The sequence below is a fragment of the Amblyomma mixtum genome, chromosome 3 (genome assembly GCF_055824585.1).
Source record: "Amblyomma mixtum isolate Tamu chromosome 3, ASM5582458v1, whole genome shotgun sequence".
Lineage (NCBI taxonomy): Eukaryota > Metazoa > Arthropoda > Arachnida > Ixodida > Ixodidae > Amblyomma > Amblyomma mixtum.
In genome coordinates, this window is record NC_143014.1 from 225,058,514 (window position 1) to 225,078,541 (window position 20,028).

General features: G+C 51.1%; 1 protein-coding gene and 1 non-coding gene across 2 annotated transcripts in view; both read right to left on the reverse strand.

Moving 5' to 3' along the window:
- Positions 1 to 20,028, reverse strand: part of LOC149353843 (uncharacterized) — a 615,886-nt gene that overhangs the window by 248,481 nt on the left and 347,377 nt on the right. The gene's annotated exons all lie outside the window — the stretch shown is intronic.
- LOC149353859 (U2 spliceosomal RNA) lies at positions 8,201 to 8,388 on the reverse strand. Its single transcript, XR_016291951.1, has one exon. It is a non-coding gene; the product is annotated as a U2 spliceosomal RNA (small nuclear RNA).

The following is a 20,028-nucleotide window of genomic DNA, read 5'->3' on the forward strand; positions in this document are numbered from 1 at the left end:
TACGACATGAGTCTTCAGTATCTACAAATATATAAACAAAATAGAATATCAAAACATTAACTCAATTTTAACCAATATCTACTGTTAGTTCTGCTTTGGCTTTCTCATGTGCATAATTGCAAGAGTTTTTTCAGTAATGTAGTGCTGCTGTAGCTGAGGCTGCAATCGCACTCCCAGCGGTAAGATGCAAGGTTGCACATCAGATTTTAATGTTACCACTGTGCTCTTCTCATATATACCATTAATGTACCCTTTGGCTCAACCTACGTATTTCTCTCATAATATGAAGGCGTTCAATAGGATGCATTTAGAAGAAGGCTCATCACATTTTTTATATATCCAAAGATGAGTGGAATCATGTGGAGCAAAAAGTTAGTTGGCTCCTAGAAGGCTGTGTAAGTGTGCTGCCATTTCAGTTTGAGATAAGTTCATTCGTCATAAAGTGCACATGTAACTACTCTTACTTTAATGATGTCTACACTGCATTCACTTTTTTTCTCATACATGACATTCCCCAAACCATAATCCACCCTTCTTGAACTAGTCTTCTTTGAAATTTCATGCATGTTCTCAGCATTCCAAGGTAGAGTTTGAAGGGTAACTACAGGAGCTTTCCGAGGATCTGAAATTAGGGGGGCATGTCTAAATTTCGACTGGAGGAGGGGTTGAAGGTAGAAAAGCGATAGCCAATTTTTATTTTTTTAATTTGTGTCCTTCGCGTGTAGCGTAGGACAAGCAACTTTTATGACTCCAAAACTCATGCCGCCACATTGGCTCAATGGTTATGGTGCTTGGCTGCTGATCCGAACTTTCACGTTGTTAAACCACCTGAGGATATTTAACGCAACTTAACTTTAATGTAACTTTTTTGACGTAACGTGTACAGACATAGCACAGCACACGGGCGCATTTCGTGTTTCGCCTCCATCGAAACAGCCGCGAGGAGGAGGACGCTCCCACGCACCTCCTCTCCTGTCAGCCTGCTCCTTCCCCTCTCGCCTTCTCCGGAGAGGGAGAGAACCGGAAAGACCTTGACAGAGCTCGCAGCAGACGACAGCGTGTTTGCAGCGAGAGACAAACTGGGTCGACCCCGTCCCCGCCCTCCACCGGGCAGGGAAACCCCTTCCTGGGGCTATCGACCGCGCAGTCACCGGCCATCGCCGCGCCGGTGACGTCGGCGCCCCTTTCACGCGCTCTCTCGCCGCGGCCGTCCTGACACTTGCTGCCGTGGCGCCGCCAGAACGGAGCAAGAGCGGTCTCGCGTCGTCTGCTACGAGCAGGGGCGCACCTTCGCCCCTGCCCCCTCGCACGCTTCCAGCGCGACGAATGCCAGCTGCGAGTTCGTTTCATGCTGTCCGGCCACGAAGAGGGCTCCACGGTGGCGACGAGCTGCCCTAAAACGCGCTGCTGCGGCGGTCCATGTTCCTGAGTGCCTGGCGGGCGCCATCCTGTTCAGGCCAGCCGGTCGCAGCGCGGCCATCGGGAAATACCGAGAATGGCAGCGTGCTCAGCAGGGGAAGCGCACCTGAAGTTTGCTCCCACTGCACTAGCGCCACTTCTCCCCTGCCGGTCATTTTGGCGTTTCCGTCCGGGCACGTCGCGGGCGGAGCGCATTGAGCCAGCAGCCTGTCGACTGGCACGCGCGTGCTGCTCGCGCAGCTGGCACTCTCTCTTTCATTGTGAGCACGTCACGTGCCGTCCTGCTCGCGGGCGCACAAAGGTGTTGTTGCCGCTCGCTGTGAATTCCGCGACGTTCTAAGAGTGGAGAAACTTGTTGTGTCTGGGGCTGTCACAATAGTTCTCTGAACATCGACGGCCAAGGACTGCCCGTGGAATTCTACAGATTTCCTGGAGATGTCCTACATTCTTGGGGGAAAAAAATTTAATATTGGAAAATTGTAACGTACAGTAACGGAAATATTGAAGGTAATGGTCCACCCTTTCTATATGCAGCAAAATCTAAAATATTTTTCATCGCTCGTATCGAGCAGTTGACGATAGGAAAAACGTTAATACGAAAAAAAATGCAAGCCTCTCGATGGGAGATTGCTATAGTGAAATCTTCCAGTATATGAAAAAAAAAATGCGTTCATACACTTTTTCCTATTAAAAAATGTTTTTGTCCGGAATTGTTGGGTATGAAATGGATGAGAACGAGAAACGGCAGGCCTCGATAACTGCTATGGGCAGGGTGAAGTAAGCTTTTTCCTGTTGCTAAACACGTTTGGCATGTTACACGCGTAATATTATTTCTGAGCAGTTTTTGCTTTAATTCACTAAGCATGCAGTGTTTAGTAAAGCTCGCGCTAACGAAACTCAATTTTTTTGCCATTTTTTGTTTTGGAGACTGACAACAGCTAGCGGCATTATGCAGACGCGTGTGAGGCAAGGTCAGTGACCGCCTCAATGTTCCGACTTGCGACGCCTGGCTCAATTTTCGAAGTTGCTTGACATGTAAAAAATTTCTAAAAACAAAAATAATCAAAATGTTTGCTTGCACATGAATGAGCTTTTGCATATGAGCGATGGCTCTGCAAATAAATTGTTTTGGGGATGCGCGTGCGCTGTAATCGGTATTAAAATAAATATACCAACCGCTTATCTCCGTTGTAGCCATTGACCAAACTAGAGCATTTTTTCTCTTTGCCGTATATAGCAAGAAGCTGGTAGGCGCATTTCGTGAGTGTTTTCGTTTTTCTCCTCAGCCTCGCGTGTCGCCTTAAGGCCACTTTATTTTAAGTTAAAATAAAAATTATTTCCATTATTTTTCAGCGAAACACGTAACAAAATCCTTATTATTTGGCCAACAAACCTGCATGCACCGAACTGCTCAGCCACCCAACGAAATTAAGCATCTTGCGAAGATGGCCGCGCCAAAAAAAATGGTATTTACCTCGAATTCCACGTCTTAAATGACCTCGGTCATTTACTTGCGATACACATTTCGCCGTTACGGTACCGGCTTTTTCGTCAATAATATGCTTCACGTAGTGGGCCTGATCCACTAGTAGTTCATTTTTCAAGTTTGCGCAGCGAAAAAAAAATTCACTGTCCACTATTTCTTTTAACCTACATCTCAGAGCGTACTGCCGCGACAGAAAGAAATGCGAACAGCGCAGTGCCTAGGCGCTCTGCTGTTGGAATTTATTTTCGTCACGCTTATACTTGGCTCGCAACACAAATATGCTAGAGACATCCATGATACAATAATGTACCACTCTAGCGTCTTTTTGTTACTACCGAGATAAAAACGCATTGAAGATAAATTCCGACTGCGCAGCGCGTGGGCGCCTGCTGTCCGTATTTTTTTCTAGCGCCCCTGTACATTTTGCTAATCCTCTGAAGCTCGTCAGCGTTCAAGCACGAGGGAAAAAGCTCGCGACTGCACAAAGAGATTTGCAGGCTGGCCAACACGTGCAAAGTACGTGCAGAACTGGTTTTTTTTTTTTTTTTTTCAGGAGAAAGCGCGCTGCTCGCGCAGCTACATAATGGGAGGGAGACCGGTTTGCCCGGACAAAAGTGCGGAGTCGGCCGGAGAGGGCGCTTTTCAGTGGCGTCCGCAGCGCCCCCCTGCGAAGCTGCGGTGCGTGTGAACACACGCTTTTCGCCACCACGGCCATCCGTGGCTTCGCGGTGCCCAAGGAGGTTATATTAAAACTTCTGGAGTGGAGGCCCCCTATGCATGCATGCAGAAACAGGTGAAGCCAGCCAGACCGACCGGCGGCCATCTTGCCAGGGGCGAAAACAGGCCGTGGTGAAATGCGCGCCAGCAGAGAGCGACTAATTTTGCGATTTTTTTTTTCGCTTCAGCCGCAAGATTAAGTGAGAAACATCTTCTGGTAGGGATGTTGCTTCTAAGGGCAGGAGAAAGCGCGCTGCTCGCGCAGCTACATAATGGGAGGGAGACCGGTTTGCCCGGACAAAAGTGCGGAGTCGGCCGGAGAGGGCGCTTTTCAGTGGCGTCCGCAGCGCCCCCCTGCGAAGCTGCGGTGCGTGTGAACACACGCTTTTCGCCACCACGGCCATCCGTGGCTTCGCGGTGCCCAAGGAGGTTATATTAAAACTTCTGGAGTGGAGGCCCCCTATGCATGCATGCAGAAACAGGTGAAGCCAGCCAGACCGACCGGCGGCCATCTTGCCAGGGGCGAAAACAGGCCGTGGTGAAATGCGCGCCAGCAGAGAGCGACTAATTTTGCGATTTTTTTTTCGCTTCAGCCGCAAGATTAAGTGAGAAACATCTTCTGGTAGGGATGTTGCTTCTAAGGGCACTAAATTCGGTTGTATAATCTCCCTTATTTTCGCGTGAATTTGCCTGAAAGGCTCTGGTAGGCGATTTCTCCTGTTAACTGTCGCTGCCTTGGAAAGCTGATAATTTTCTCAACAAATCGCGTAAAGCGTGTCGTTTCAGCTAATCATGCAATGAAACATTAGCAGTGATAGGACGGAAAATTAACTGACGAACGTATACTCTTTACTGGGAAGGACAATTAAGCGTTTACAGTTCTGTAATACATGGTAAGATTCTCGAATATCTAAAACATGCGGAAAGAAACGAAAGTAACTGCAATGGTTGAGCAGACTGTCATTGCTGCCTGGATTAAGATCTGCTGTACATAGACCAGATTACCAATACTACTGACACCATTTGGCCCTGCAGTTTAATTTATGAATACCAGAACTGCTTCATGGTGCCATAAAGCTGTGTATGCAGTTTGTGCTTCAATTTAAGCCGGAAGGTTGTTTAAACATGAACAACAAAAGCGTGCTTTACTTTCATTTAATCAGGGTTCCATGGCAAATTAAGGTAGAAAGGCAAATATGAAAAGCAGCAAGTTACGGAAACAAAAACTGACACATAAAGAGCACTCTCACGAAGAGCAATGCCGCCTATTTGAACCTGGCGTATCTATACTGCATGCATACCAGAGTCACCTATTCTTAAAGATAACTAGTCTGGACAAGAGAGTGCGCACCTTCTCTTTGCAATTTCCTCGTTCATCTCCTAAGCAATGTGATGAATTCTGACCTTCAGATAGAGTTGCGCAATTTTCTTGGACATGTTGTAAATATCTAATGGGAAACATGATAACATGGCTCGGTATACGCTCCATTCCAGCTAAATAAAGTGCTGAAAAATTGGCTGTGGCTTATCTAAGGTTAAGCCTGGATATCTCGAAGCGAAAAGCTGCGGCAAGGCGGAGGAGGAGCCGCGCGTGTGGTGAACACGGTGCTGCCTTAGAAGGTTGCTTTAGAGACATGTACTGTGGCGTGCATTTCTATCGGGTGTACACCAAGATATGAGACAGGCATTTGCTTTCCTTAACAGCAATTATCATTTCATTTCATTTTCCTTAAGGCCCTTACAGCGCGCGGTTCCGGTATCCACCGTGACATTACGCAGTTCGCGCATGCGCACGTGCTTATTTCTCACGGGGCCCACGCTACGCTAGCCTCGGTGTTGACTAGCCTAGTGAAGCTTTTCGCTTCAAAAGCGCTATGTAATCTGCACAGTTGTGTTCGTGCACATGCAGTATGGTGTCGGGGGCGGTCGGGTGCGATCGACCAAGCCTAGTACACTGCTGCGCAAATACAAATGAAACGTTATTCCCGGCGCCTTGACGCGATTCGTACATCCAAATGCGACGCACGACCCCACCATTGACGATGCCGTCGCTTGCTGTCCGTTGAAGAAACAGTGCGCTAGCACAACCGCAGCAAAACACCACGGAGCCACTAAGCTGTACGGCGGACGCTACGCGTTCTGGCTGTTTCCTGCCGCTGGCAACATGGCGCCGCGTCAGTGAGCGCCGGCTTCACTTTTCGAGCGCCCCCTCCACTCCAGAAGTTTTAATATAACCTCCTTGGCGGTGCCTCGTCTTTTGGGTGGATGGCCAGCGCTGCTGCTGTCTGCCGCCAGTGGGTCCAAATGGGTCGCGAGTCGAAATGAGCGAGTCCAGACGGGTCGTGAGTCTTGAGTGAGTCCAAACGAGTTGTGAGCCTAAATGAGTGTGTTCGAGAGAGCCCGGTCTTATAAAAGTTTGATTGACCGTATAGATTAATCTAGAAGGAATAAACAGCATCAAGAAACACGGACACACGGAGAAACGACGCGCACATGAGCGCTCGTTTGTCGTTTCTTCGTGTGGCCGTGTTCCTTCGCGCGGTTTATTCCTTTTAAATGCATTACCAACTAGCCCGGAACCTTGCTCTCCTGAGGTTAATCTAACTTTTACGAGTAAGCCTGAGACAGTATACTCATGACACTGCCAAGGTATAGTCTGTGCCCGCGCTCGGATCATCACGTGTGCCGCACTCGCTATGACAGTGCGCCCACGCGCACGGAATTGTCCACGTACGATAGCGGACTGGACGCCCTTCTAGGCCTGCGGCTCAGCACCTAGACCGCAGCAACTGCAGCAATGCTGCAAATCTCCGGCGCCGCTTCTCCCCAAATTTGGCATAAAAAATTCTCTGGTTTGGTTTGGTTTGTGCGGTTTAACGTCCCAAAGCGACTAAGGCTATGAGAGACACCGTAGTGGAGGGCTCCGGAAATTTCGACCACCTGGGGTTCTTTAACGTGCACTGACATCGCACAGTACACGGGCCTCTAGAATTTCTCCTCCAAAGAAATTCTAGCCGCCGCGGCCGGGATCGAACCCGCGTCTTTTGGGTCAGCAGCCGAGCACCTTAGCCGCTGAGCCACCGCGGCGGCGCACGTACCCTAGGATATTACCAGACGTTGATAAGCAAATTAGCTGTAAATTTCAATTGAAGGATCTAAAATGAACTTTTAAATGAAGCTACAAGATAAACTGTAAAGAGTTCTTTGGAAATTACAAATAAAAGGCTGTATGCGGTTTTTTTTTTTGTCACTGTACGCAAGGTATTAGTGAACACGCATCGTCATGTGGAATTAACTGATTTTTTTTTTCCCTCATGTTGTGTTGGTTTCAACTTCACCCGAAGGATACCACGTGCAATGACTGGAGGTCGCCTGAGGAGAATACGGAAACTGAGATATAAAAGCTGCCTGTCTATTTGCTGCGATTGCTCTGGAGGGTGGCTGACGGAACAGTTTGAGTCAAAACAATGAAGGAATTTGTCACAGCTTTTGTACGCCTCATGTGACTTCAACTCACCTTGTTCATCGTGGTGGAACTGGGAATTGTAGTTTATGGTTTTGGGGCGTCTAACGTCCCAAAGCGACCCAGGCTATGAGGGATCAAGTAGTGAAGGGCTCCGGAAATTTCGACCCCCTGAGGTTCTTCGACGCGCACTGACATCGCACAGTACGTGGGCCTCTAGAATTTCGCCTCCATCGAAATTCGGCCGCCGCGGCCGGGATCGAACCCGCGTCCTTCGGGCCAGCAGACGAGTGCCGTAGCCACTGCGCCACCGCGGCGGGGCTGTTGAGGGAAGGAGGTGGCACGCCAGATCACAGCAGCCGGTGCCACTGGCCACGTCAGGGCCATACACGTCCGACTACGTCCGTGTAAAGGCTGGTTCGCATGCAAACGACTGAAAATTGAGCGGCGCAGTGCTGCGAAAAATTTGTAACATCGCCGCTCTGACTGCTGGAGCCGCCGCGATGGCTCTAAACAGCTTTTGAGCCGCAGCAACAAAGCGTTTTCACTTGCATGTGAAACAGGCTTTACTCGAGCACGCTGCGGTGTTGTGCGGGCCTCCGTCAGTTGCCGAGAAAAAACAACCAAAACTTTTACTGTCTTCCCAATACGAGAGAGAAAAAAAAACTGAGCAAATGAAATTTCCCTAGATTACACAAAAAAAAAACCTTTTCCCCTAAACTGCGTCCAAATTCTCCAGAGCTAGGCAAAAATCTCTAGGGTTGCCAGAACTGGGTGTCCACCTCCACAAAAACCATGCTTTCGCACGTCCTAAACCGCCAGCCATTTTTATTACTATTCCTGATGACACATCGGTGGTTTCCTGAACAAAGGCGCCGCATTTGGTTGCCAAGTGACCATAAATGACTCCCGCCTTCATACATGCTCTCAGTAGTCAACATGATGGTGTTGTGTCCCTTGAATTTTGAGGTTTATGGATCCTCATGTTGCCTTCTTAAAAGTACTTAAGGCGCGCAATCAGTGTCTTCACACTCCTGCATCGTAGATAGATAGGATCAACAATTGTATAGCACAGGAATAAATCTGACTTTTGATTATAACATTGCCCCCCGGAAGGGGCATGGGCCGTACCCGACTGTACTGCAATGCCGGGACAACCCGCGGCACAGCAGGAGCAAGCTCCATCACTGCGCCATTGTGCAAAAATATCTCAATATCAGCGACCCTGGGAGGGTCTTATCAGCTATTAAGCTGATAAAGACAGATACATCTTATGTTCTAAGCCAAAAGGCCGAGAAGCGATAACCAGTATTTGGTCTCCGACCCAGACCTCCTCCCAGCCGACCCGCAAAGTAGTGCCACGTACACGCACAGTCTAAAAGAAAAAGGAGAATCACCAACTCTCACTAACGCAGCATCATACATCTTGTCGAAAATAGCGAGCTATCCTCAAGGCATCTGTTATTTCAACCATTAACGATGGCCTGAGTCACGAGGATCGCTTATAAATCGACACAGTATATCGTCGGCCGGAGACACCTTAATTTCCGCGAAGCCGTGTTCACCGCGGAGATTGAATAGTGACGGTACCTGGTGGCAGCAAAGAAAACTATTCTGCCACTCATACCCTAGTCACACGGGCTGTCTAATCGCGTTTATGCTTAACCGTGCTTAACGGTGCTCGCCACCATTCTGGGTTACAGTGCAACGGACGAGTGACGCGGCGATTCAGAGCGAAGGAACAGTTGCAAATATCTTGCAATGCAGTGTCCCTAGTGCCGTCCGACGGCGCCATCCGGTGGCAGCGGCGCCTCCCGCAAGCTGTCCGTGCCAAAGCAACATCTCGTCGGCGGTATCCCTAGCGCGAGCGTTGGAAAACCTTGCTAACTTTATTGTTCGCGTAAATAATAAGGCCTGTGTTAAAGGAATGTCAAAAATTAATCCTGCTTGAGGATCGCTGACCTGTACCGAGTTCTTGGAGGAGTAATAACTGCGATACAAGCTAGTTTTATGCTCACAGCCGCGTAGCAGCTGCCGATGCTGCAGCGCGGATGACCCGATCCGCTTGCAAGCCATCTCCGCTGCTGAGGCGTCGCTGAAATCGATCATACATCTTTATTTCCATATGAGACAATGAGGTTGTCAGTAAGGCAGTGCCATGAGTAGACCATTCACTATAGCGCTGGTCAATGCAAAAGCGCAGTCCGCTGTGGCTTCGATGCGAAACAAATTAGCTCTAGTGACGACTGAGTAGCACACCAGAGCGCCGTCGTCCGCTGCGCTCGCGGGCGGCACCATTGCGGTGAGGTCGCGGAATACGGGGCTGCCAGCGTTGCGAACTTGTCGCCTACTTTAATGATTCAGCAGGGTCCGGACCTTTTTTAACGCAACGGCGGTAAAATGCGTAGCCTGAGCGCCGCGGGACGTTGTTGCTCCGCCGCTGGACGATCATCGAGGGCTGCATAAAAGCGTCATCGGACGGCACTACACACACCGCCTATTTTAATACGTTGCTCATGAAACATGGTTTGGTTTGGTTTATGGGGTTTAACGTCCCAAAGCGGCTAATGCTATGAGAGACGCCGTAGTGGAGGGCTCCGGAAATTTCGACCACCTGGGGTTCTTTAACGTGCACTGACATCGCACAGTACACGGGCCTCTAGAATTTCTCCTCCAAAGAAATTCCAGCCGCCGCGGCCGGGATCGAACCCGCGTCTTTTGGGTCAGCAGCCGAGCACCATAACCGCTGAGCCACTAAAAAGGTATACGTTGCTGAACAAGGGCGTCCGCGGAACTTTTTCCAGGGGGGCACCCGATGTCTGGGGATGGGGGCAGCGGTAGGTTAGCACCAAAAAGGAACTAGTGCATAAATAATATCCGTAATTCCAGGGGGGCGAAGGGGGGGGGGGTAATTCCGGACGCCCATGTTGCTGAAGCGCAGCAGCTCGCACGCTTTTCGCACTCAGACGCCTACGGGCACTTTCCGTCCACAGACGCCGCCATGTTCTCGGTTAACGACGCAAACCGAGGTCGCCAAGCTCGGTTAGTGATAACCGTGGTTAGCGGCGTAACCGTGGTTTGGTCTGCTGTGTGAGCAGCAGTAATCAGAGTGAAGCGCGCCCTTGTGACAAGGGTATTAGTCGCTCTCCTGACGACACCACTCGGAAACCTGGCCATGGGTAACTTAGGACCAGCGCAAGGACGCGCTCTCTAGGATAGCCCTCCAAGGTCTATCCTTTGCTTTGTAAGGGGGCCCTTTCTACACGGAGAGGGGTCCCAAGTGCCATGTAGGGGGCTCCGCCCGCGGTAAATATTTCCACCACCACCAGAGATAATTTATCCAGCGTTTAAAAATCACTGCCATTCTACTCTGGATGGGAAAAGGAATTTAGGAGACAAAGACGGAAGGAGAGCGGTGCAGAAAAGGTAAAATAAAAGAAATATAAAAGGGGAGAAGATGAAATATGTGGCCATTAAATGCGTACTATGGTGCATCGGCGAGTATGATGTAACGTATGTAATGAAGTGCGTAGTCTGAAAAATGGGCTAACAAAGTTGACTGCATGAAGAATGAGTGAGGGTAACATGCAAGGTGAAATTAGAGCTTTTCGAGATGTCCAATGTCATTTAGATATGCAAACAAAAAGTTCATTGCATGTCTCTGTTGCCTAGGGCAGGCTAAGGGACCTAAAGCACTGTTCATTGTTAGAGGCACTAGCTTCTCCCCAGTGCCTCCCCAGAGTGACTGACTCCTGGTCCAACCTAGAGCCCCAACCCAAGAAAACTTCTATGAAATGCAAGCATGTCCAGAGGCGGCCAGCGGCCACCAGCAGCATTACGCCAGTCAACCGAAACGAACGTGTGATCACTGCACGCCGGGAACGCTACGCCGCATCTAGGCCTCGCGTTAGGCCTAACACACACCACCCAGCAGTGATATTGATACAGCTTAGAAGTGGACGAAGAAGAAGTGCTCCGCCATCTCGCTTGTGACGAGGAAGAAGTGCTTCGCCTGCTTGCTGGTGACCGCTCGGCAGACTGGAACAGTTCTTGTGTATCTAACGGTGTGCCGTGTAATATTCGTGACAAATCTGGTGGAGGTGCGGGGTACGCTTGCAGACCCGCGTAGGCTACCGACCAATACGGATCTCACCCCAGTTCACCAGCGCCGCGGCCGCCGCCTCCGTGGAGCGTCCCCTGAATTTGGACTCCTTCCGGCTGCAACCAGGGAGACGCAACCCCGGCCTTCGGAGGCACCAGCTGCCATGGCAACTGAGACCACGCTCCCGGCGCACATCCTCTGTCATCAGCCACGAACACCCCCGTCGTTTCATGGCGACGTGTTCGAGGACGCCGAGGATTGGCTCGAGATCTTCGAACGGGTTTCCCGTTACAACGGCTGGAGTGACAACCGTAAGCTCCACAATGTCTATTTTGCACTTGAAGAGTCGGCTCGGACATGGTTCGAAAACCATGAAGCTTCGTTTACGTCCTGGGAAGCTTTCTGCCGCAATCTTAAAGCCACTTTTCCGAATGCAGACCGTCGAGAGCGAGCAGAAGCTGCGTTACACTCGCGCAACCAGCGCCACAACGAGAGTGTACGCATGTACTGCGAGGACATGACTCGCCTTTTTAAGCGCGCGGATCCCAACATGACAGAAGACAAGAAGCTTCGCCACCTCATGCGGGGTGTCAAGCAAGAGCTCTTCGCAGGACTCGTGCGCAGCCCACCAAGCGCTGTGGCAGAGTTCCTCACCGAGGCGGCAACTATGGAGAAGACGCTGGAACAGCGAGCCCGCCAGTACAATCGCGACGTCAACACCTTCGGGCCTGATCCCATCTCCATGCCTCCCGGTATCGACGCGGCCTTTCTACGCGAGCTGGTCCGATCTGTCGTCAGAGAGGAACTGCAGGCCTTCCGTACGCCGTCCGAGACGCCATCTTTCACGCCACTGAGCGAAGTCATCCGGGACGAGATGCGCCTGGCAGCACAACAGCACCAGATTTCCGAGGTTCCTCGTCAGCCTGATGCAAGGTCCACGTATGCGTCCGTCCTGCGCCAGGCCCCTGGGTACGACGTCACTGCCGCGACTCCAGCAGTGCTCTCGTTGAGCTGCCCTCGTGGTGACGCTCCGCCAGCCTATCAGCGACCGCGAAAGAGTGAAGTGTGGCGTGCCCCGGATCGTTGGCCCCTCTGCTATCACTGTGGCGAGGCGGGTCACCTCTACAGGGCGTGCGGCCGCCGCGGTGGCTCAGTGGCTATGGTGCTCGGCTGCTGACCCGAAAGACGCGGGTTCGATCCCGGCCGCGGCGGCTGGAATTTCTTTGGAGGAGAAATTCTAGAGGCCCGTGTACTGTGCGATGTCAGTGCACGTTAAAGAACCCCAGCTGGTCGAAATTTCCGGAGCCCTTCACTACGGCGTCTCTTATAGCCTCAGTCGCTTTGGGACGTTAAACCCCATAAACTAACTAACTAACTATCTACAGGGCGTGCCCATACCGCCGCGTAGTCCTGCGTGGTTTCGCGCCGGACGACCCATGCCCTCAGAACGGGGAACGACCGCAGGAGATAGCGTTCCATCTGTCGTCGCGCCAGAACCACATCACGTCAGGCCACCAGGAGGCTCGATCACCGTCGCCGAGACGCTACCATTCTCCAAGCCCCCGTCAAGCCGCAGGCTACTCCGGACGCCGTTCTCCCAGTCCACGCCGGGAAAACTGATTCCAGCGGCCTCTGGAGGCAAGGCCGCTGATGCCGGGACTTGTGAAGATCCTCCTGCGCCACTACCACGCGACGATGTTTCTCCGGGAGCGAGTAGCGACAGCATCCGACGCGCTACCTCCGATTTGTGCGTCAAAATTGACGGAATCGACGTGACCGCTTTGCTGGATACTGGTGCCGACTATTCTGTCATGTGCCTGGCCCTTGCCTTACAACTGAAGAAAGTGTTGACGGGGTGGTCGGGGCCTAGCATTCGCACTGCTGGGGGTCACCTGATTATCACCGCCGGCAGGTGCACAGCTCGTGTCGATATCCGTGGTTTTGTGTACGTCGGCAAATTTGTAGTCCTCCGTGAGTGTTCGAGGTACTTGATCCTCGGTCTCGACATTCTCCACACGAACGGTGCTGTCATTGACCTGCACGAAGCACGGGTCACGTTCTCGACTAAACGGGCCGTGGCGCGCACTGACACAGACGACTCACGTTTCACTGCTCTGCGACTTGTTGACGACGACGTAATGGTGCCACCCCGGTCCAGTGTGCTAGTTCTCGTAAGGAACGATTTATTCCACGACTACGAAGGTGTCGCTGATAGCCACGTACCCCTGCTGCTCGAGAAGGGAGTAGCCGTCGCTCGCGGGCTCGTCCAACTACAAGACGGTTGTGCTAGTGTGCTCCTTACAAATTTTGCCAACGAGTTGCAGCACCTCGGCAAGGGCACGGCTGTCGCCTTCCTGCATGACTTCGCCGTGGTGCCTCAAGTGTGAGCCCTGGAGACAAGCCCTCAAGACCAGGCTCCACCATGTCCTGTCCTTCCGTCCGTCTGAGCAGAAGGCTCTCCTCTCGGCGCTTATAACCGACTTCGCGGATTGTTTTGCCACAAGCTCCAGGGTCGGTCGTACGCCTGTCGCAAAGCATCGCATCATCACCGACGAGACTACACCACCCGTATGCCAGCGCCCATACCGCGTTTCTTCGACGGAACGCGAAGCCATTAAAAGGCAAGTGGACGAAATGCTCGCCGACGATGTCATTCAACCGTCGACAAGCCCATGGGCATCACCGGTGGTCCTCGTGAAAAAGAAAGACAACACCTTGAGATTTTGTGTTGATTACCGCAAACTGAACAACATGACCAAAAAGGACGTTTACCCGCTCCCCAGGATTGATGATGCACTCGACAGACTACGTGATGCCAGGTTCTTTTCCTCTTTAGATCTCAAAAGCGGCTACTGGCAGATAGAGGTGGACGAGCGAGACCGCGAGAAAACTGCTTTCGTGACGCCTGATGGTCTATACGAATTTAAGGTGCTCCCGTTTGGACTGTGCCCAGCGCCGGCCACTTTCCAGCGCATGATGGACACTGTCTTATCTGGGCTCAAGTGGCAGACGTGCTTCGTATACCTGGACGATGTCGTCATTTTCTCGCCCACCTTCGAGCAACACTTGGAGCGGCTGCGCACAGTGCTCCGGGCGCTCCAATGTGCGCAACTTACGATCAAGCCTGAGAAATGCTATTTCGGTTTTGAGGAGCTTCGTTTCCTAGGCCATGTTGTCAGCGCGCGCGGTGTTCTCCCAGAAGCACCAAGATGCGGATTGTTTATCACGCGCGCCAGTGGACCTGGCTTCACCGGAAATCACTGAAGATTTCTCTTTCCTTGGTGCTGTTAGCGCAACGGATATGGCGCAGCTTCAAAGGGAGGACCCAGAGTTAGCGCCGCTCATCGCGTACCTGGAAGGCTGCGATGGTCCCCGCGTTCCTCATGTTTTTCTTCGTGGGCTCAAATCTTTCACTCTGCAGAACGGCGTCCTCTACAAGCGCAACTTTGAGAGCAACACCGCAACATTTCTGCTCGTAGTCCCGTCCCAGTTGCGACCTGATATCTTGAGCGCTTGCCACGACGAACCATCTGCCGGCCACCTGGGGGTCAGTCGTACCTTAGCGAGGATTCGGCAGAGGTACTACTGGCCCAGATTACATCCATCAGTGCGGACATACGTCAAAACCTGTCGCGACTGCCAGCGCCATAAGTCTCCTCCCTTAAAACCCGCAGGATTTCTTCATCCCATAGCGCCTCCGAAGACGCCTTTCCAACAAGTGGGAATGGACCTACTCGGCCCTTTCCCGAAGTCATCCACTGGAAAACGTTGGACTGCTGTCGCGACGGATTATTTGACGCGGTACGCTGAGACAACGGCGCTTGCAAACGGAACTGCTATCGAAGTAGCTACGTTTTTTGTACACAACATCGTGCTGCGTCATGGGGCTCCAGCGGTTATCATTACTGACCGTGGAGCTGCTTTCACGGCCCGCTTGACTCAGGCAGTCCTAGATCTGACCCACACCAGCCATAGGCGTACAACAGCGTACCACCCACAGACAAATGGTTTGGTGGAGCGCCTTAACAGAACCCTGGCCGACATGCTCTCCATGTATGTGGATGTGGAGCATAAAACGTGGGACCAAATTCTCCCATACGTAACGTTCGCTTACAATACGGTCCTGCAGGAGACAACGCGGCTCACGCCCTTCCAGCTTGTCTTCGGTCGTCCAGTTGTTACTTCTTTGGATGCCATGTTGCCCGTCGACCCTCAGTGTGACCTAGAGCCAGATCTTGACGTCGCCACTTTCGTTCAGCGGGCTGAAGAAGCACGTCAACTGGACAGGCAGCGAATACACCGTCAACAGCACGTCGACGCTGACCGCTACAATCTCGGACGGCGATTTGTTACGTACGAACCAGGCGACCATGTGCGGGTTTGGACACCAGTTCGTCGCCGTGGGTTGTCCGAAAAATTACTGCGCCGATACTTCGGACCTTACCGAGTTCTCCGCCGCATTAGCGACGTGACGTACGAAGTTTCACCGACAACCCCAGGCCGCCCATCGCGCAGACCACCGCATCCGGATGTTGTGCACGTCGTTCGTATGAAGCCGTACTACGACCGTCCTGCTGATTGTACTTTGAGTGCCACCGGTTCTGTGTCGTGATAGCTGTGTTTAACTTTCCGTGTCCAACCCATTTTCCCCTCTACAAAAACGGCCCGCATCGAGGCGATGCTGCAGAGGAGGGAGCAATGATACAGCTTAGAAGTGGACGAAGAAGAAGTGCTCCACCATCTCGCTTGTGACGAGGAAGAAGAAGTGCTTCGCCTGCTTGCTGGTGACCGCTCGGCAGACTGGAACAGTTCTTGTGTATCTAACGGTGTGCCGTGTAATATTCGTGACAATATTTCATTCGAGGAATATTTCCTTTTTCGAAAAATTCGTGCCGTGAAATTGGGCAAAAGCGGACCCTTTTACCGCGATTCAGGGAATTTCAAGAACCAAAATTGTCTCAGATTTTTCAAGCTCCTGCAGGGAAAATGGGGCCTGAACTAGGGAATTTCGGGTCTAATGACGAGGATTTTCGGCTACTTCATGGAACATCACAGCGGCCCGGCCATGCACACCTCTCTCAAAACACTACGATGAACAGGTGAAGAGCGGTCGAGTTCCCGCACGCCACGCCGGAAGAGGGCGCCAAAATCACCGACACGGCACTACGGAACACAATCTGCAGCCCGCGCACGGACATGCAGCAGCGGAGAGAAGAGAATTTCAAGCTTCTGAAGGACTCGCTGTACTGCACAGTGATCACTCGACCGAAGGAAAGAAAGGACACCATTATTTCCTCCAGCTCGACTCGCCAAACTCCAGCACAGCCTCGCGCAAGATTAAGAGCTCACATGGCTTATAGCAGTGTACACAGGTTGTCCCAGCTAAAAGTAATCAAAATATTAAAAAAAGCAAAGCGTTCTTCTACAGTAAAGTTATTGTTGTTAAACTCGATCTCGCAAGCCGTTTGCAGCGCTCTGTACACTGTAGCGACCTGAGCCAATCAGAATGGCGTGTGCTGAAAAACGTGTTCCTCCTCGGCAGCTGACCCGAAAGACGCTGGTTCGATCCTGGCCGCGGCGGGCGCATTTCGACGGAGGCGAAGTGCTATAGAGGCCCATGCACTGTGCAATGTCAGGGCACGTTAAACAGCCCCGGGTGGTGGAAATTTCCGAAGCCCTTCACTACGGCACCCCTCATATCCTGAGTTGCTTTGGAAAGTTAAACACCAATAAACCAATCAATGCGATCTTGGACAGGTTACTAGTCAATGCTTCTAACAATTCAGACGCTGACTTGATGGCGGCTGTAGCGTGCCCTTGGAGATCCTGCAGCGTAGCTTGGCGCTTCACAAGGTCCCCGTAAATTCACTTTACAGGAATGGAATGGACAATGGCTCGGCGGGAGCTCATAAAGGTGGTACCTATCTTTAAAGTGGCTTGTTGCGCTGTCGCTGACATAAGTCACGTTAGTATATAAAGGCACACTATCGTCTAACCACTCGTGGTCCCTACTGAGAGCGTAAAAAGCCTGAGCCGAATCGTGGGTTGGGTCGTTAGTTATGATAGCCAAACCGTGTTTTGTTTCTTATTGTCGTGACGACGCAAGAGAATACAGAAACTTGGCATTTCTTCCTGTGGTACGACTGCGTTTCTTCGGGGGAAAAAAAAAAAACAACCATACTGTTTTCTGCAAAGTCGTAGTGGAGGACAATGCTGTACCCTCCTGCAAAAACTCGTTTTCTTCGCTAATGGCTTTCCCTTGAAGACGTCTTATGCAGTCATGGGTTGTGCATCCTCTCAAGCCCTCCCGGGGGTGATCCAGAAATTCCTTTTTTTATGCCTCCTGAAATAATCTGCCCTGTAACAGCAAACGAAAGCAAGAGACGCTGGCGAACCGCAGCCGGCTGTGCCCACAGGGACGAAAGCAAGGCTCGTATTCTCAGATTTCGTCTCTTCGAGCTGCGAGAGAGCAATAGCGAAAGAGTGAACTTTGAGCGCCACTCCGGACCTCTTCCCGACAACGCTGAGTTCGCTCAAGTGCCCGTCCTTTCGTCGACAAGGACCGAGGATCTCAGCTTGCCATCTCTGCTTGGCGTACGCCCCCGAAGGAAGCGAGCGTTGCATCCTGACAGGCGTAGAGGAGGAGCGAGCGCGGCACTTTCCGCAACTGAGCCCGAAGCCTAGGTGAAGATAATCAGAGAATCTTTTTAGCCGCAGATTTTATTCAAAACCTCTCACTGCCGGATTATTCCGCAGTTCGTTTCTGTTGTCTGATCACTTGGTCGTCTCAAGATGGGACCCTACCCTTCCAATCCGTTGGTCAAGTGGTAGCACCGTTCCCACGAACAGCGTCATATTTGCTACTCTGTAAGTCTTTAAATACAAAAATAATGCAACATCTTTGTTAAGCGCGCAACTGGGCATGCTCTGAGGAATAATTACTGAAAGTGAGAACGAAATTGAAGGATCCGTTTTTTTTTTGTAAGCAATTTTAAAAATTTGGCAACGCTCGCAATCGGGTGCATTTTCAAACACGAAGGAATCCTACCAGGCATTCCAAAATCAGTATGGATATTTCCAGTAGAACATGGAATCGCATCTGAAAGTTTAAAGATTCTAGGTTTCAACTGTGTGGAGATATACCCCTCCATATTTTGATTATTTTTACGAATGTGTTGTGTTTACCTTTTCTCTTTTTTTACTCGACACCCATCCTGAGAGATTAAATTATACCCAATGTCCGAACAGCTGGGTGCAGGCGATTTCTTTTTGTAGAGGTCCAAAGTTCAGGACTGTGCGGATTGCGGAAAACAGGCCAGTTGGCGAAGTTGGCTTTGTGATTTTTTTTTTCAAAACAGGAAATTTTTGCTTTTCCGAAAAGTAAGCTGATCGTATGTGGTATACATACTACAGTTTATTCATACCGAAAAGATAGAGGAGGCTCTCGCTAAAAGCTGCGCGAAGAAAACGGCCACGTTACAGTGCCCACAGGTCCACCCTTCTCGACGAGGCTACGATCAGCGCTGAAAAGAAAACGCGAGAAACAATTCTTTTTCGCTCATCTGATAACCAAACAAACATCTCAAGACCTTTTCAACACGTGACAAAACAGCCGCAGTGACACAGCACGATCGAGTCAAACAACGGTGACCACTCCAACAATCGGAAAGAAACCCGACGCGATGGCTTAGCGGCAATGGCGTTCGGCTGCTGCGCCCAAGGTTGCGGATCGAATCCCGATCACGTTGGCTGCGTTTAGATGGAGATCAAATGCTGTGCGGTATGACTACAAGGTTCTCGAAATTAATCCGGATTCCTCCAATATACAGCGCCTCTCGTAGCCCATATGCTGCTTTGGAGCTTGTTAAACTCCACCTACTAAAAACATGTTCAAAGGGACTGCAGACATATCCAATGAAAAACGACAAGCTATATCAATGAGCAAACTCCCGTTTAGAAATTTGTACTAGGTAAACGCCAGTTTTGCTGTGATGACGCAATTGTGTTGGCATGATGAACGGACAGAAGGGATGTGAAATTCCATTTTTGTTTGTAACGGGTGAAGTATGTGCAGCCTTTAAATTACAATTAACGCATTCTAAATGTTAATCGTTCCGCACTTTTCTCTCCCCCAGAGCGAACTAGTGACGGCGGCCATTCCGAGGCTCACCTCTTGGCGAGGTATGTGTTCTCTTCGGCGCCCCCTCCTCGGCCCATCTTGAAGACTGACTTTGGCAAAGCGAGTGAACACTGTAGTTTTAGGTTGCTACGACACCGTTCAACCTGGAGACTGTTCCCTGCACAGCTGTTGTTTTCAATAAATACATAAATATTGCTGATGTGCTTCAATGCCAATAAACGCTTTCCTGTCAAGTTTCTGACGGGCGACTGTATCGCATATAAAGATCTGAATGCATCGACGGAGGGTACACACGAGGCGGTTGGCTTTGGAACCGGCTCACGTCTCCGCGGTTCACCGCGCGCGATTGGCCGCTTCGCCAAGTGACGTCAGCCGACCTGAGATCACGCGCCGAAGCGGACCACAGTGCGCGGCGAACCGCGGAGAATACTGGTAGTCGCCGTGGTAGTGGTTAAGGTGTTCGAATGCCGACACGACAGACGCGGGTTCGATCCCGGCTGCGACGGTCGCATTTCGATGGAGGCGAGATGCTAGAGGCCCGTGTACTGTGCTATGTCAATGCACGTTAAAGAACGCCAGGTGGTCGAAGTTGTCGGGAGTCACGAGCATAAAATGAAGTCAAGTATAAGTGCCAGTATGCCCGTCCTGCGCAGCAGGGCCGTGCCTTGAAACTCTTAGCTGCCTCTTTGAAGGACACTGAA